The sequence below is a fragment of the Euprymna scolopes genome, chromosome 3, assembly GCF_053919585.1.
Source record: "Euprymna scolopes isolate OS-2025 chromosome 3, ASM5391958v1, whole genome shotgun sequence".
NCBI lineage: Eukaryota > Metazoa > Mollusca > Cephalopoda > Sepiida > Sepiolidae > Euprymna > Euprymna scolopes.
In genome coordinates this window covers 186,055,680-186,075,517 of record NC_136484.1, presented here as the reverse complement: position 1 = coordinate 186,075,517, position 19,838 = coordinate 186,055,680, and the positions used below count along the sequence as shown (strand labels likewise).

At 32.9% G+C, this 19,838-nt stretch overlaps 1 protein-coding gene across 3 annotated transcripts in view; it reads left to right on the top strand.

The window, feature by feature from the left end:
- The window catches only part of LOC145260389 (uncharacterized), a 649,016-nt gene that overhangs the window by 6,168 nt on the left and 623,010 nt on the right, over nucleotides 1-19,838 (top strand). The gene's annotated exons all lie outside the window — the stretch shown is intronic.

Here is a 19,838-nt window from a genome sequence, read left to right as displayed (position 1 = left end):
TTTTTCGATTTTCCGTATAATCTTTTTTTGTATCAAAATCAAAAATGTTAATAAAAGTCCCATAGTTGTAGCTGTCAGGAGCGCTTTCGATTCGTCCACGAATCATCATCAGGTGTTGAAGTAAAAAGTCCGAAGAAGCGAAAATGAGAATTAAAAGTGAAAATGTAAATATACTGTAAACGGGGATAAGTTAAAATATAGAGTCGATTAAAAATAAAGGTTGATTAAAAATTCGAGTATTAAAATCAGCAAGTTCGTGGTCACCGTTAACAAAGTCCGTCCAATACGAACTACGCAAGACATTTTAGAACGTTACTGCTTTTATCGTATGCGATATCATTTATAGTGGGCTGAAGGGTTCTAATATATATATATATATATAAGCTGAATGTCTGTATGTGTGGGTGTGTGTGTCTGGTCACGAATAGGCTCCTATATGGTTGACTAGTTTAAAAAACTGATTACATATAATGATAGAAGATGTATCGAGACACAGGAATGGGTATGTTTGATCTGGCAGAACAGTGGTTCATTAAAATTGTGGGGTCTGTGTTAGCGCCTGGTCCACAAAGTATCAAAATAAAAAATTTAAAACTTAAAAAAAAAACATTTACAAGTGTTTTTGATATAGATGTACATGAGAATACTTTGATAAGTATGTTTTAACTTAAATAGGGATGGTATAATAAAATTGTGGGGTCTGCGTTCGCGCCTGGCCTCCATAGAAAGGAAATAGGCACACACTTTAATAAAGACTTTTCATATCTATCTGCGTAAGTATACTTTGATAATTATGTTTCAGTTTGAAGTAATATGGTATAATAAAATTATTGGGTGTTCGTTCGCACCTGACCTCCATAGAATGGAAATATGTCACAAAGTTTAACAAGGTTTTTTTTTTATATAGATCCACAGAATATTGTGATAAGTGTTTCAGTGTGAACAGGTATGGTATAATAAATTATGGGGTTTATCTATTTTATTTTTACTTTCATCATATTTTGCTTTGGTTTTGATACCCCCAAATTCAACCTAAATTTACAACCCTTCCTTTTCATAAGCTATCATACTTTCATAAATCAGAGTCCATTTTCTGGAGGTTGTTTTGGAACCCAGTCAACGGCGGGTACTTTTGTTAGTATATATATATATATATATATATATATATATATATTCTGTCGAATTAAATATATTTTTCGAGTAAGCGATCAGTTTTGTTTTTAAGAATAACTTCGCCTTATATAAACTCCGCCTTATATAAACGGAACTAATTAACTTCGAAGTTGCAGCAGTTTTTAATACTTTTCTATCTCCCAGCGCCGCAGGTAATTTGTATCCGTTCATGCAATGCGGATATTTTTATGCATTAACTTGGTATCCTTTAAAAAACAAAGTTTACTCAAAAAACATGCATATATATATATATATATATATATATATATATATATATATATATATATATATATCTTCTAAACTATCCCTTTCTTATCCCCTTCCTTCACTTCATATCTAAATCTTAAAGTTTTGTTTGTCTCTTTTATGTGTTTTTTTTATTTGTTTATCTTCATTTTATTTATTTCTTTTTGTAAATTCACAGATTTCACATTATTTGCATAAAAACACTACACATCAATACCCAGAAAATAACCATCACAAATAAGTATATATTTACTTATATACTTTAAACGAAATGCGTGTGAACTTAGTTTCAAACATCTATATAGTAATGATAGTTATCAGTACCTATTTGTACAGTTATTTTTAAAATGAAAGCATATATTTTTATTTTTATTATCAGTTTATCAAAGCTGGAGATGGGGCATCCTACCGGATGCTAAACATTCACCCGCTAACTCAGACATTCCAACCGAGAGATCTTTTTAAAAATTCTGACCGTCTCGTAAAGTGCAATTGTTTGAATTTCTCTTGCACTTGGTTCACCGGGTATATTTGCCAAATAGTTTTTGAAATTATTTTTCATGAGTCCAGTTTCTTTTATAATTACTGGAATGACAGAGTTCTTCCGAAGATTCTAGTTTCTTTTCATATAATACATAAAACCTTGATGCTTCATTTTCTTTTCCCCCCTCAGCTTTGTTTAACCGAAGACTACTAAATTTGCTCCTTTCTCCTCCTTGTCCCATATCACTATGTTAGGTTTGATGGCCGTTTCGTAGGTACGCAGCGTAATGGATAAATGCACTATTAATTTCTAACTGTTTTGTTTGGATTTGCTGCTGCATTTGATATTCATCTTTTTACGGATCGTCTTGAAGATATTTACACACTCCATTGTATATATATACATCGGGACATACGTCCATGGATAATTATTATTGGTAAATATATACGCTCTCCTGTAGGGACACCACGCTCGTTAAAGGGAACCGTTTCTCTTTTAGCACTTAAGTAAATATTTTACGTAAAATAGACGCTTAATTATCACCATTGCTATAAATAAATGACCACACTTATATGCTATATAACAGGGTTTCTCATGGAGCCAGGACAAAGGTTTTCCACGGAGCATTAACAAGATAATTTCTAAAATAAATATGAAAAACATTAATTTCAGGTTTTAACACGAACTATTGTTTACAATCATTTTTTTGTTTTGATTAATCAAAAATTGTTGCATTTTTCTTAATTTATTATTTTCTTTTCTTTTTCATAAACTATTCTGAAACTCTTTCCACCTGTAATTATGCGTCATATCTTTTTCCAGTAAAACGAAAATCAATAATTAATAAATTTATGCAGCTATTTGGGTTTTTAAATTCTTTTTTTTTTTTTATAAAGTATTTGGCCTTCTTTACGCGGATGTATGTATATATATATATATATATATATATATATATATATATATATATATATATATATATATGTATGTATGTATGTATGTATATATCAGCCTTGTTGGTAAAGATAACCGGTGCCAGACTAGCGTCCTTTCATGAACCTAGTTCAAGCCATCTGCCGAAAGGTCTTTTCATGCTGAAGACAAGCAGGAGTTCTTTTTTTATTCACGTTCACCCTATTGCCACTCGGACGTAAGGAGCTACTATTTGGAAACCATTCCTAGAAAAACTTGACAAGATGCTGTTTACGTTATATTTCAACTTCTGCATATCAGTACAGTCAGGGAAGCAGATAGCAGGAAGGGAATTCCAAAGTCTAGCTGGTCGAGGGAAGAAACTAATAGAGTAGAAGACTTTCTGACATTAGGGACATCAACAGTGAAGAGGTGAGATTTTGTTGCTAAGTAGATTTGTCGGGGATATGTACGTCGAGGGGACTCAAGTGCAACGAGTTCATCATTAAAGTATTTGCTCCAACTCCTGCCCCCATAGCCGCAATGTTGCATGTTTGAGTTGGAGTTTAGTTGACAAAGTGAGATCTATTAGATTGGAAACTTATCCAAGCGGGAGAGGCTAATGGTAGACGCGTCAGTCCAGATGTGGCAACAACACTCGATGCATAAGCGAATAGCAGACTTGTAGAGGTACAGTATATTCTCTGGTGTGAGTAGTCTTCTAGAGGGTATCGACCTTCTTTGCAGCAGCCTTCGCAATGTATTTGTTCCTGTTCAGGAATTGTGTAATCTCTAACCGTGCCTCTGTGGAACCAGCATTGTTTTGATTTCAGTGGCAACAAAAGTTCAGGATTGGAAATAATGACACGAGAAACAAAATCTGATGATATTTCTTGGGTGTTTCTTTCCAGATCATTTCAGTCTATTGTCCTATTTAATACATGGCGAGATACATTAATGAAAATGCAGCAGTAGCCCCAACCAATTCTAACGGTTCGTGCTTGTAATAATTGCATCGTGCTACTCTCATATTTATATATCTATCTATTACTATAAAAAAACGAACTTTGTGTGCGTCTGAGTTAGTTCCCTATGGACTCAGAAACGCCTGTGCCGATTTTTTTTAAATTTCGCACGAAGGTACTTCATGTGTCTGGGAGTGTTCTTACGAAGGGGTTGTATTGGAATGCGTCTGATAAATATCGAAAATCGATAATCGAAAAATTCCGATTGAAGAAGGCATCCGATTTTGACCAAAGTTAACACTTTTATACAGCTGGACATCACAAGGGCATTTGAAAAGTTTTATCACCACACAAGCAGAAAGGTCCAGTCTATAAAATCAACTATAGAGACAGGGAACCTTCCAAATGATGTTTTCTTTTTAGAGCACAATTAAAATGTGATACTTGATTTTTGCATTTAATTTTATAAAATCAACACTCGATTCTCTACAGTGCAATGTAGACTACAATGTATTGTTGCCTAACTCACTGCGGGGAGGTATGTGAACTTACTCCCAGTATACTGTGATGGACGGTCAATAACTAGAGCAGGCAATCAATCGATTTGATTTTAAAAAAATAGGTGATTTCATCGATTTCGATGACAATAAAGTATGAGATGGTCGAACATTTGCTGATCCTCATTCAATCCCGGATAATGTCGGGTATCCCTGCTCATTATATATATATATATATGTGTGTGTGTGTGTGTGTGTGTGTGTGCACTGCTACTACTACGATTACAATCTTCGAAACGAGAATGAACGGCAGAGTGTGTCGGTTGCATGAACCATGTAAGTTGTCCAACATGGTGTTTTTATAAGATTTTTTAAGGCACAAAGTACATGACTAAATATGCAGCCATAACATAATTTTGCAGACTTGTTAGTCGCAATATGGAACAATATTATAATGGTTACCTTTTGAAAAGTAATAAATGACCAACTGAGAAAACTTGATGTTTGGAAATTGGATAATTATTATATATATGCTCTGGAACCAAATATAAAAGGCATTCATTGAGCTTGGACTTTTCAAAATTTACAAGATGTATATAAAAAGAGATTTTTTCATTATAAAAACTTTATTTACGAGAAGGATTTTTTAACATATTACGATTAGTATATACAAACCGAGTACGTTTCAAGCAAATGAGTGACGTATATATAATAGATAGAAAGTAAAAAATTTCATGAAATAATCATTTACGTACGCTCCAAGAATTATTTTTATTGATATACGATTGTAGTTTCTGTCTGTTTGTTCGCGAACGGCTCTTAGTGTTTTTGAAATAAACGCCCATAATTGATATATATATATACACACACACACACACACACATATGTATATATATTATTCACCACTTATTAAAACAAAACATACTTAAGGATGTCAAATGTTCGATTAGATGATGAAATGCAACTATGAAAATTATGATTAATTCACAGGACGACTAGACAGATGTTTGTTGACGTTATACTTGAAAATGATGAAAGTTCCGTTAAATTCGAGTTACGTAGAGAAAGAAAACTTATTTGCGGTGTTGAAAGAGACGCTGTTTTGCTGAAAAGGTTTTACGTTAATGGGACCAGAAATTGAAGTCCACTCAAGTAACCGTTACATTTTGATGAGTGAAAGAATAAATTCTGAGGGCCACGTTCACGTTGGACATCCATATTAGTGAACACAAGCATTCATCTACAAAACTTAAAAATCAAAACTTTAACAATACAAATTAAGTTAGGTTTTGGACACTAATACAGGACGGTCCTTATTTTTTTTAGGAAAGTCCGGAGGTGCATCAGAGTGGTTTAAAGTTACGGAAACTTTATTCAATTATAATTAATGTATTTAAATTACTTCCCACCATGTCGGTACTGGCATCTTATATATTAAAAAAATCAATATCAAACTGCCAATAGTAATTAAAATAAAAACTTATATGGTACGTTAGTCTCATAGCAGGCGATGAAAGAGAATATATGAGAAGAATAAGAAAACTACATGAACGAAATTATAGTCGAAATATTTGACGATGGAAAGAAATTACCATGGTACTTTGGACCAGTGGTTCCCAACTTGTTGATCGCGATCCCTACTGGGTGCGCGACACCAATATTGTAGAGTTACCAATTGAATCATGAATTTACGAAATATATTGTTACTTCACAAATAAATCTATTATTCAATAATTACAATATGTAGACGTTTGTTGCACCCCCCCCCAAAAAAAAAAAAACATCAGGTATTTTAAGGATTAAGGTAGCTTCCGGATTGCTTGCTCTAAAATGGGTCGGCATAGTTGAAAGGTTGGGAACCACTGTTCCAGACGGTGCAGATACTGGACAAAATAAGAACTTATGTACACGGATCAAACATGTAAAAAAAAGTTATCTAAAGGTAACGGACTTCTTTATTTAATCCTGGGCAATGCCGGATATTTTTTTAAAAATATGTGATCAGTGATTATTAGATTCAGATAAACTGAGTATTCTAATCATATCCGTGGAGTTGACTATTTCATGATAATTTATACCAAATGCAAGAGATCGTATTTAAATTTAGATAGTTAACATAAAAACAAATTCTTATCTCCAGAGTACTGGAAGAGAATGTAAAAAAAAAAAAAATGAGGTTCGTTAAATGAGGAGGAGGGGGGGGTTAAGGTGCGTAAAACAAACTACTTGAATTTTCTGTTTACTAAGCATACTTTTCTCGCAACTGAAAATCCGATGTCTTGATCCGGGTATCTCTACTATTATAAAAAAGGAATAGTGTGTGTGTGTGTGTGTGTGTGTGTGTGTGTGTGTGTGTGTGTGTGTGTGAGTGAGTGAGAATGAGTGAGTGAGGTAGTTCTTTATGGACTCCAAAAATGAGTGGGACGATTTTTATAAAATTTCACACAAACGTTCAAAATAAACTTCGTAGTCTAGTGGGGGATGCCTTTTTCTCTTCCCTGCAATGTCTTTTCCACAGAAGAAACATTGCGAACCTGTCTCTGCTTTATCGTTATTTTCATGGCAAGTGCTCGTCTGACCTCCAATCTATGATCCCCTCTTGCCAAACTTTCACGAAAAACGCTCGTCTAACTGAAACCACTGTCAATAATCCCCCCACACTTTTTCTCTGTGCCTAAAATCTAAACGTAGATTCCATGAACAAAGTTTATTTCTTAGAATTGCACGCTTATGGAACTCTTCTGTTTGCCTGTTTTCCAGCTGACTACAATTTGGTAGTCTTCAAGTCCAACGTAAACAAATTCTTGATGAACCGTCCCCTTGAGTAATCTAATTTATCAAATTTTCACTACTTACGATTACTACGATATTATCCCATTGACTACTATACATTCAATAACTCTTATCAAGGCCCGGAGCCATTGGAGGATAAGTGGTGATTCCTAAAAAAAAAAAAAAAAAAGGTACTTCATGTGTCTGGAAGTATCTTTCGATTTTTTTTATCTTCGGCATCGCCAATCGATGAAATTCTTTAAAAGAAGGAACAGACGATTTTGAAAATTAAAACTTTACACAACCTAACATCACAAGTGCATTTGAGAAGTTTTATTACCACACAAGACGAAAGGCCCGACATACAAAATCAACAGTAGGTTTTTTGAGATGACGGAAACGCGTTTTAAATGAATGTTTCTTTTTTAGAGCACAACTGAATTATGATACTTGACTTTCATTACAAAATTTAATATAAGCCACTATCACCGAACAAGCAGTAAGACCAGGCATATAAAACCAACAGTAGGTTCTTTGATATGACAGGGGCGCCTTCGAAATGAATGTTTTTGTTTAGAGCACAATTGAATTATGATACTTGACTTTTGAATTTTGAACTTTAATTCAAGCCATTATACACAAGTTTATAAAATTAATAGTAGGTTCTCTACAGTGCAATGTAGACTATAATGTGTTGTGGACTAAGTCACCGCGGGTAGGAATGTGAAGCTTCCTGTCGGGGTACTGCGATGAGTCCCCAATTAGAGCAGACAATCAATCGATTTGATTGAAAAATAGGCGATTTCACTGATTTCGATGGCAAAAAAAAAAATATGGGAGTGTGAAACATTCGTTGATTCAATCCCGGGCAACATCGGATCTCCCTGCTAGTAAATTATAAAATGATGTATTAGTTCTTAAAATAAATAATGCATTCATACGCGTCATTTAATGCCCAATATTTAGCTTGTCTGCAGTAATTGAAACTGTATTTCGTGAACCAATCCGATCTATGTAAATTTAATTTATATTGTCACGATTTCTGTTTTTCCAACACTTAACACCTTTATTCTATCCTCCTCTGATCAATCGCCTCTTTTTCATTTTTGTTCTCCAATTTCCTCTTTCTTATTATCTTTGTTTCGTTTAATTATTATTTTTAAATAAAAATTTTTGGATAAAAGAATTCATTTAAATCCTTGTTTCCATGTAAGGAACTGGCCTGACGACGCTGCATTTCTAAAGAATTCGCAACAGAAGCATGTATGCACATATGTAGCCAATAATGTTTGTATAAATAAACATACTATAATAAATCTGTTTGTTATTGGGAACTTTTTGAGAAACATTGGCGTTTCGTTTGATTTACATCTAGCGAATTTACAGAGATACAACCATAAATATGTATTAAATAAAAGATGAGGAATAAAACTGACATAACTTTATTATATCAACAAATCGATAAGGAAAGAATACAATAGAAAAACATTTTAAGTCGTGACATTTCGAAGATAAAGGTTTCTCATCATAAAAGATGAGCCAGTATTATACAAGATATAAAATATAGATGTACGCTGGTAGGAGAGCTTTCAAGTTGGAAATGTAGGAAGTATATATAACTAGCCTGGGTGCCCGGCGTTGCCCAGGGGATTAGAGGTGTGTGTTGAGCAAAAAAAAAAATGGTAGTAGGCAGGCAGACAGACTCGAACCCGTACTGTGAAGGAGGAAAAGAACATGAAAAAAAAAAACCTGACGTCTTTCCTGTTGCGCCTATTGCCGAACCGGAAGTGACTTAGGTTTAAGTTAAGGCTAGACAACCGAAAAGCGAAGATATCCGTGAAAAAAGCGACCCCTCCCTGTAGAAAAGTGCCCAGTTGAAAGCGAAGAATTAATGTTTTTGACCAATTTTTCGATATTTGTCGTCCGAAGGGTCAAGCTTCAAAATGCTACCGATCTTGTGAAAATCTGTCGCCTCTGTCGAAAGTTTTAGGCAGACATAGAAACATACATGCATAGATAAATTTAAACAAACAGGTGGGATTTATATTATAGAAGATATGTTGAAGAAAATATAAAAAACGAGAATAAAAATATTCAAATATAATTAGAAAGAAGGAATGAAACACACAAGAATTCCTATTTGATTGTTTCTACCTATATACTTGACGACGAAAAGGAAAGCGCACTTTTCTCTCATACCGTTAAGACATTACACCTGTGTTTGTATGACGCATGACACAATGACAGAAAACTGAATTCACTGACATTGCTGTAGTTGGGGTGTCCACTGTGAGTCATTTTATGTAGTTCAGCATTGAAACCATGCCATATCGTTGCTGCAGTATCTGAATATGAAACGTGCACATTGTTTGAAAACAAGCGTGCCATTATATTCGTAAATTGACCTCTTTACACACGGGGTCATTCTTTTAAAAATCCTAATACATCCAAATGTAGGTTGTTTCCTTATTGCTACTAGCTAATATAGGCGTTATCCATATGCAAATCTTTAATATTTACTGAATGAATATTAATAAGTCATTGTCTTCATTTTTACGACTTTCTTCAAATCTATACAGAAAAAGTCAATCGTTAAATGCATGGGAACAAAACACAAACAGAAATACATGATATGAAACATTGTTTTTTTTTTGTATTTTTTGATTTGTTTGGATTATTGTTCTTATTTTAGTTGTTTTTTCCACAACGTTTTGGCCGATGTAACCCTTGACCGTCTTCAGGTGCATTCACACTTGATTTTATTCATAAATGGTGAAAAATCGTGCCATTTTTTAATAAATCCGGTCCATTCCGTTTTATTGATATGATGTTTGTATCATTTTGAGATGAGGCTTGATAATTATTTTTGTATTAAATAGAAAACAACAACGAAGAAGAGAACAATAGTCCAAAGAAAGCAAATAATACGAAAGAATAATTACCTTTAAAAATATACAAACATGAGGAAACATTAATAAAAAAAATTGCTTTTAAGAATCCTGACATAACTTACGCATCCCCTATATTTGTATGAAAGAACTTCCTCTCCCTCATATGGAAGGTGGTAGTGGTTAAATGGTTTACGACACGGACTAGCGAGCTGCACGTGCCACGTTCGAATCCAGTTCATTCCATAACATTACTTTTATTCGGGGATGTAGGCAACCTAGAAGTATCTATTTTTTTCTAAAAAGATTTCCTTTTAGTCAAAATCTGGGGATCCAATGCCAACAACAGAATTATCCTGATTCTTAGAAATTACGGGTCTTTTTCGTCTAAAAAGTATTATTATCTTAGAAAATTGAAGATATATTTGCACGCTTTGTTTGTCTCGATGAATGACGAAACGGCCGTAAAAAAAGTCCCCTTCAGTGATACATAAAAATATAGTCACTGGAATCTGCATTCTAGTCTTTATACCGCTATTACACACATTAGACGCGCTTCTGATTAACATCTTTCTGATTTGATTTCATTCAAAAATTCAAAAATTGTGACTTATTTTAAAATTGCTTGCAAAACTAAAGAATAACTATATATTATTATTATTATTATTATTAAATATAGAAGTGACAACGGTACTATCCGAACATAAATCTAATGCCCAAACATGTCTGAATACTTTAGATACTAAATTAGCATATCATATATAATTTCTAAGCATGCTGCTATATGCTAATTTTGTATAAAAAATAACTCGTAGTTAACGCTAATAAATATATATTATTTTCTCATTAATACCAGCAATCTACATATCTATAAAAGTGAACATGTCTGTGTATATGTGTGTCTGTACATTTCCCTACGCAATAACTGTCAATTTTCAGTCTACAGACTCGAAATTTGATATACAGGGTACTGAGATTGGGAAAATCTATGTGATCGGTTTTCGGCCGGAAATTTGGCTGTTAAGGGGGCAAAGTTCAACGATTTGACCTTTGAGAACTCTACCAAACACCTCCGACAATTTTTTGGTCTAAATACTTGAAATTTTAAAAATACGTTCATTGGACATGGATCTAACTTAACAACTTGATTTGAGCCCAAAACAATAAATGTTAAAGAGGTCATAATAGGGGTCAAAGTTAAAAAAAATTAACCGTTTTTTTTTTTTGATCAGCATACACCTCCAAACATCCGGGCAACTCCAGGCTGAAATGCTAGTATATATATATATATATATATATATATATATATATATATATATATATATATATATATTGCTTAACTTCGGTGATCTGACGAGAACCGATGTGTCAACGTGATTAAGCCTTGCCAGTACCAGATGGGTGACCATTTGGGAAGGCTAGGCACTGTATGTGCTTTCCGCTTATCTCGGCATTGTTTCCAGTCGTCCTGACCCTCCACTTGCCACTGGTATTCAACACTGTTAACTCAGGAGAGGTGTGGTTGCAGATTTCGCAACTCTTGCCACAAAAATTCCACGCGCAGGCACCCTTACAGTGGGTTTTCATAGTCTGTCAAGACTAAAGGAAGCCTTTTTTCTAAATATATTATACATAAATGTTGTGAGTTGAATCTCTGAAGGATATCAGCCAATAAAAAAGAAAGAATTGTTACAACATATTTAATCTTTTATGATTTCCATGTATAAATTGCGTATGAGCACTACGACATTTGGTGGAAATCTAAGTAATAATCTATCTTTTACTGTCATATACTTTATTTAATACGTTTCACATCGTGGAAATGTACTTGTGTAATATATATATATATATATATATATATATATATATATATATATATATATATATATATATATATTAGTGATGAGATGATTTAAAAATTTTTCCCGATTCTGATACAATTATCGATTCGCTTTTAAATCCCAGATTATGACACCAGTATAAATTCATATTCTTTATTTTTTTTAAACAAAGATTTAGTGCTTTTTAGAAATGTAAAAATCACTAATGTCCGCATATATTTTGCACAACAAAGAATACACTTGTATACGGGGGGGGGGGTATGTTATAAGAGTAGATTTTTCTAAATATTTTTATGAAATCTTTGAACATTGTGAGACATTTCCATTAATGCAATTTGAAATCTTTATAAAAGATTGAAAACAATTGACGATTTGAATGCAAAATAAGAAAACAGTGCTAGAGCAGAGTAGTTGACAAAGTCCTCCTAGATCGTGAAAGAGTTTCTACACAATAATAATTCCACAACATAATTTTACTATTTAGAGAGCCATTCTTAATACTGGGAGAGAGACTTTAGTAAATGTTCTCTGCTCTCTCTCTATAAAGAAATGCCATATTATTTCTCTCAATTATAAAGATTTGACTGGTTATTATATTTTATGAAATAGATTTGATTGGTTATTATATTTGCTGAAATATATTTGATTGGTTATTATGTTTGCTGAAATATATTTGATTGGTTATTATGTTTGCTGAAATATATTTGATTGGTTATTATGTTTGCTGAAATATATTTGATTGGTTATTATGTTTGCTGAAATATATTTGATTGGTTATTATGTTTGCTGAAATATATTTGATTGGTTATTATGTTTGCTGAAATATATTTGATTGGTTATTATGTTTGCTGAAATATATTTGATTGGTTATTATGTTTGCTGAAATATATTTGATTGGTTATTATGTTTGCTAAAATAGATTTGATTGGTTATTATATTTGCTGAAATAGATTTGATTAGTTTTGCTGAAATAGATTTGATTGGTTATTATATTTGCTGAAATAGATTTGATTGGTTATTATATTTGCTGAAATAGATTTGATTGGTTATTATATTTGCTGAAATAGATTTGATTGGTTATTATATTTGCTGAAATAGATTTGATTGGTTATTATATTTGCGATTCTATACAGGAAGAAAAGATAAAATAAAAACAAGATAGATATATAGATGATGCTGATAATGATGATGATGATGATAATAGATAACAATCTTTTAGCTAAATCACTCTCACAAAATGAGACTACCTTTTAAGATGATGTTAAGATGGCGTTAAGAAAGAAAGATTATTATTTTGGAATTTAGAGTGGAAAAGCAGTTTCGCACATAAATTTGATGTAAATTTTTTCCGGTCATCTCTAACTTTTTAGTCCTGTCTAATCGCTCAAAAATCGAAAATTAAACAGAATACTGGTATAACAACATTTTCGTTCGATTGTTGACATTTATGTGATCTATTTCTACTAGTGTTTTTTTTTTTTTTTAATTTTCGATTTTTAGCGGTAAATAAGAGTCCGTGTGCCGGACTTATGGGTAATCAATTTTTTATTCTAACTCAGAGTTAACACTAAGTTTGTTTTGAATTAAAAACATGCTTTTAAATTCATTTAAACACAAATAAATTTATTCAGCTAGGAATACGAATCTTGCATTTGATAACATTTATTTGTTGCATATTTGTTTTTCATCTAATTTTTACTCAATTAGTTACAGTAACTATTGCCTGAACCTCATTCTTTTTTTTGGGGGGGGGGCGAGGGGTGTATAAGTTTAAATGTAGATATAATTTCTTTCTTAATTCGGAAAACTTCAAAATGTTTCCCCTTTATGTATTTTATTCAAGATATTGATAATGTCACTGAGAGTCTCATCTATATTTTTTCCGTTGTGTCCAAAGCGAAGAAGTACCATAAACATCAAATTTCAGAATAAGCCAATGACAGACAACGACAGTGTCCAGTCGGCTCAAAGGAAATTGAAAGATCCTGTTCAGAGCATTTTAGATCTTTTAATAATCAAGTGTGAATTCCCTGAGAGGAAACATATAGACGTTCGACAAATAGGTGTGAAAAGGTTTACTAAGGAAATAGGCAAGTTAACTCTCGGATGTTTACTTTGTTTGCAGGAATTGACCAATAAAAGAAATAAATTAGATTCTGAGAATCAATGTTAAATGTGGAAATGGGATTTATAACCAATTCTGTGGTTCTTTATCTTGTTGTAAATGAACAACAAATGATAAATAAATAAATTTACGTCATTTCATTTTTTTATTATCAGGAAAATAAAAGAATTATTCTGGAATGGGAAATTAGGCTCACATTTTTCTAATTGCGATAACCCCAAAGTTCCGGTTTTTCCAATTACTGATTAATCGCTCTCTCTCACACACACACACACACACACACACACACACACACACACACACACACGCGCGCGCGCGCGCGCGCGCGCGTTTTTGAGAATGCATCATTCTGATGCAATTATGATACACCATCAGTGATATTTCTTACGTTCATTGATGGTTTCTGTCGTTCGAAACATCATTTCCCTGGACTGAACCAGCTAAGATTGACAAAACTGATCAAGTCCCAGCCCGTGTCTCAAATATTTGTTACGAATTTGTACAAGTATAATCTTTCCTGGTGGCACGGAGATTAGCGTAAGGTAAAAAAAAAATGATCTTGAAATCGTTGGAAAAAAATTCGTGTCACGATGGTATTGTATATAGAATGTTAAAATTACTATGTTGGTGCAATAATAATGTCGTTTTTAGATGTTCAACTATATTAAAAAAACGACATTATTTTGCACCAACCTAATAATATCGAATTCGTATTAATTGATACGATTAGATAAAGAAATACCGTGTAAAAAAATCCTTAAATATGTACCTAAAATCAACGCGATGTGGACGAGTCTATTATGTGATATAGGTGAAAGAACAGCAAAAATATATGTATGCTAATGAACACATTCTTAAAAGGGAGAACCTCTATAGATCCAAATAAAATAAATGTTAAAATAACGATTAGTTAGACGTTTAAATGAATTAATGAATAAACCTAAGACACATTTTTAAAATAAATCTATAAGCGAATGCATTAAACGTACAACTAAATGGAAAGAAAATAAGACAAGATGAAATAAAAACTATATAATTAAAAAAAAACAACAGAAAACTTGTAATGATTCTTATTTCGACGGTACAATGCCTATAGTTCCGCACTTGTCTAGTATATGCGAGGGTTGTACCAAAGGTAATGCCTCCTATTTTTTATTCTGCTCGAATGTATCAGAAGGAATTATAAATTGCGATGTAAAGATGACTAAACTTACGCAATTATGACTTAAAAAGTTTCATCTCTGTTGCAGACTCTACGAAAGCAACTCCTGTCGTGAACATGCGTCAGACGCAGAGATGCTTCATTGAATTCATGGCAAAATTGCATTGAGAATAACGGTGACTATGTGCACAAATAAATTCTGAAGCACAAAGGTTCGCTCGTTTTAATAGTATCATGCCCGTCTTTGGAGCTCTAACTTTTTTAGTTAAAAAGAAATAGGAGGCTTTATTTTTAGAATGACCCTCTTCTCACAATGAACGCCCCTGTTGCCTATCCGCAACCATTGCTCGTCGCTGACTAAAATACATTAAGAATGGTGGTGATTATGTAAAATGGTAAATTCTGGAGCACAAAAGGTCGCTCGTTTTAATGGTATCACTCCTGTCTTCGTAGCTCTTCAATTCCCCGGAGTTAAAAAAAAAAAAAAAAAATGACCCTCGTATTAAATGAAATCATCTAAACATTTTCAAATCAATTCTGTGAGATTTATAAAAACACTGTTTACAAAATAAAGTGTCGAGTCTTCAAGATAAAATCAAAATTTAGTATACATAAAACCGACGAAATGTTGCATCTCTCTGCCAGTTCTACAAGTATTTTAATGGTGGATGCTCTGACGAACTACAAGCCCTTGCAACCTCTCGACGTAAATCCCCGACAAACCTGACAAGCAGCAAAATCCCACCCCTACACAGTAAAGATCCCTAAATGTAAGAAAGCTTTCTACTCCAATAGTTTCTTTCCCAAAACTTCTAAACTTTGGAACTCACTTCCGGGTTCCTGCTTTCCTAACTGTACTGACATGCAGAAGTTCAAGTGTAATGTAAACAGACATCTTGCTGCTCAACTTCCTACATAGTATGCCTTCAACTTATGTCCTCGATAGTAGTCACTTACACCATTGTACCTTGTTTGGGGTTAAAAATATATATTCTGCATATGTGTTGCATCATCCATTTTTTTTTCATTGACTTTAACAAATGTCATGTTCTTTCATCCTCGGGAAAAAGTTTAATCATTTTTTCTGCTCACGAAAGAATTGTTTATTTTTTATCGTATTATTTATATTCTGTAAACTTCTGTTCTCATTACAACATTTTCATCAATGTAACCTACGACTTTCTTCAGGTGTATCTTGTCGAACACTGGAATCTACACGGAATTTCCAACGGAACTCTTTAGTTACTCCATGAGAGTAGCATGCTTTTGTTCCGTCAGCCATGACTGAATAGAAGTCCTAAGTAATTCGAAATTGTATTTTGAGTGTTGCCTGCCTGCTCCATTGATTAAATAAAGGGTTTCGTTCGAAATTCCGCGTAGACTCCCTCAAAGTTCGACAGAAAGATTCCCCAGTTCAACAAGAGATATCTGAACACGGTCGGAGGTTACATCGACTGAAAAGTTGTTGAGACATCATTCAAGATGAGAAAAAAAAAAACAAAATAATCGTTTTTAACAGTGAAAATTAGACGATTTCTTTCACTTACAATATTTATTAAAATATCGCAAACACATCGATTTTTACGATTCTCGGTTAAGCAAACACACACGTATATATATATATATATATATACATACATACACACACACATTACTTTATAATATTTACAGAAGAATTTGAATAATACAAATAATCAGAAACATACTTCACTTTCTATTCCAATCCACAACGCCCTTTTTTGATGGAGTCGGTGTTTATCATTAAAAAAAATCGACATTCCAACTTTGTTCTCGTGTGGAGGAAAGTAAAAGCAAACGTAAATGTTTGCAACGATGCTCATTCATTCGTAACATTTCGTTTACTTTTCACAGACATTTTTTGCATTTCATGTGTCACTGAATCCTCGAATGCCCATTTTTTTTCTTTTGCAACTTAGACTCTTGTTCCTTTCTCAAAAACGCGTCCCAGGAAAGTGAATACATTTTTTGAATAACTGCTTGTTTGTATTCCAAGTAACAAATACCAGATTACAATGGATGGAGTGACGTGCTGGCGTCCATAAAGAATACCGTTAATCATTTCGCGTCGATTTTGAGCGGTTTTATCGCCACAGATTTCATTCCAGGATTCATTTCCAGCGCTATATTTGAAACTATTAATGTTGCTATTTTTAGAGAATTCACCGATAAGGAAAATAGGCAACTGTTGAATGGCTTTTCTACTAGACGCATACGCCTTCCAGAACGGGTAACATGAATTTGTATAAATGCTATGTCCCCGTTCGAAGATTGCAATTCAAATAGATTACAACTAAACCTTATGCCTAGAATATTTATTCAATATCCTTTACAGGATTTGGATTCTGAAAAATGTCTAAAATTTTAAGGATCAAGCTTAAGGAATATTAAGAAATCTGAGATTCTTATTTGGTGTCTAATGACCGAGGATCAAAATCAATGAAATCTGATATATTTTAATGTTCAAAGAGAAACCTGTGACAATAGTCTGCCCTTTTAAAATATTCCAAAGAAATTGAAGTTTCGAAAATATTAATTGATATCAAATACCTATTGTTAAAATGAATTCCTCGAATAAAATTTACACCGTTTTTATTTCTCCTTACGGAAATTAAACTTAGGATATACAACTAAATCTTATGTACAGAATCTTTATTCCAATTTTGATCAAACGTCATTACATGATTTCGATAAAGCTTAAGGGATCTTAAGAAGAAATTAAAGTTAAAAAAATCTAATGAATCTAGATAAAATTTAATGCAAATCCAAAATATCTGAATTATCACACGGCGGCTTGTACTCATTCTCAAATACTCTTTAAAATATTCTAAAGAAATTGAAATTTGAGGAACATTTATTAATCGATGTCTAATATTTATTGTTTAAATCTCACAAAAATCGAACACATGAGAATTTTCTTGTAAGGCTTTCATTCATTTTTTATTTCTTATTGTTAAATTTATATAAAAAAACATTAGAAACAACTGAATTTTATTAATGGTTTTTACTTATTTTATCTCTTTATATGAATCTAAATTAAAGTAAGTATAGGCCACATTATTCCTTGCGGCTGTGTGCTAAAATCCATGATGATCAACTAATTACTTTATGAATAAATACGTTAAAGAAATAAGATATACGTATACGTAAACCGAGAAATATACTAGTATATCAGTGATATACAATGACATTTCGTGATTAAAAAAATTCGAGTATATTAAAAATAGAAATTAAGTTTCTGCCATTCATTTTGACAGTTGTACCCGTCTACAAGTACCTTTTGCAGAAACATTAAAAAAACACAACCTACGCAAGTTTCACAAATTAATTATTTCTGTGTAGATAAACATGCGTTTCATTTTGATTATATTCAATTCCAATTTCCATGAAATGACATTCAAGTAAAAGTTTGGAAACTTCGTGGATTGTTGTTCGTCGTTCGTTCTGATCGACGATTCATATGATAAGCATTTTTTCGTTTTGTCTTGTTTTAGTACATGGAAAACCGCATGTCGGCGAACAATGATTTGGCACATTTTGTTATACGACACAAACATGAATGAGAAAGAGAATGTATCTACAGTTGTAATGTAACGATTGATTTGTACAGAACATCGATATAATTTGTACGAAATTAATCAATATAATTTGTACGAAAATAATGCAGGAAAGCACTTCACCCCACACTGGTTGAAAATTTTATTCTCGTTTTGTTGAAGTTGCCGCCAAAAACTTTCGAGCTCTCCGTGCCAAATTCTCTGCTTTATTCAACATAAACATAACAACGTAACATAATCTAAAACAAATACATTGGAAGCATTTCTAAGGCTGCTGCAAAGAAAGTGAGCTCACTCTCTCTATCGTGCTAGAAAATTACATCCATAAATATATCCATTACCCCTACGAAGTCACCATCCGCCCATGCATGAAATGTTGTTGCCACATCTGGGCTGGTGAATCCACCACTAACCTATTCTTAAACAGGTCCGAAAAAGTTTCCAACCCAATAGATCCCGTACTATCAACCAAGCTCCAAACCCTGTCCCATCCCTGTGCTGTTTTTTTATGAATGGTTTTTACCTAAATATATTTTAATTGAATGTGCTCCAGTGAACTCATAGCAATTGTTTCCCCTCGATGTAAATACCTCGACAAGCAATAAAATCCTACCTCTTCACTGTAGAGATTCATAGATGCCAGAAAGCCTTCCATATTAATAGTTTATTCCCACGAACGCATACACTTTGGAATTCCTTTCCCATCTCCAGTTTACACGACTGTACCAACACGCAGGAATTTAAATATAATGTGAACAGACATCTGGCTGCTCGACTTCTTACATAGCGTCTCTGTAGGCATGGTCTTAGTCAGTAGCCACTTACATCCATGTAGAAATGTGCCTTATTTTAGGTGAATAAAACTAAAAATAAAATATGTCAGTTTTTGTGAGTTGCAAATTGATAAAGAGAAATTTAATTGAGTTTTTTTTCACCAGCCGCAAGAAAAATCTCTATAAAGAATGGAGAACTTTCAGCTTTGTGAATATTGGACTTCAGTTTGCGTGAATGGTCTTATAGACCTTAAGTTTAGTTATTTTATTTTATCACCAGTTCCCTTCGGTTCATAAAAGCAATTTGGAATTCACCATTTAATTTTTTTTCAATCTCTTTGTAGTGGGCGGAGGTAGAATTTGCATTTCTACTTCAACTTGCTCTAAATTGTATCACTTGCCGACATATGACATTCAAAGCTGCTTTG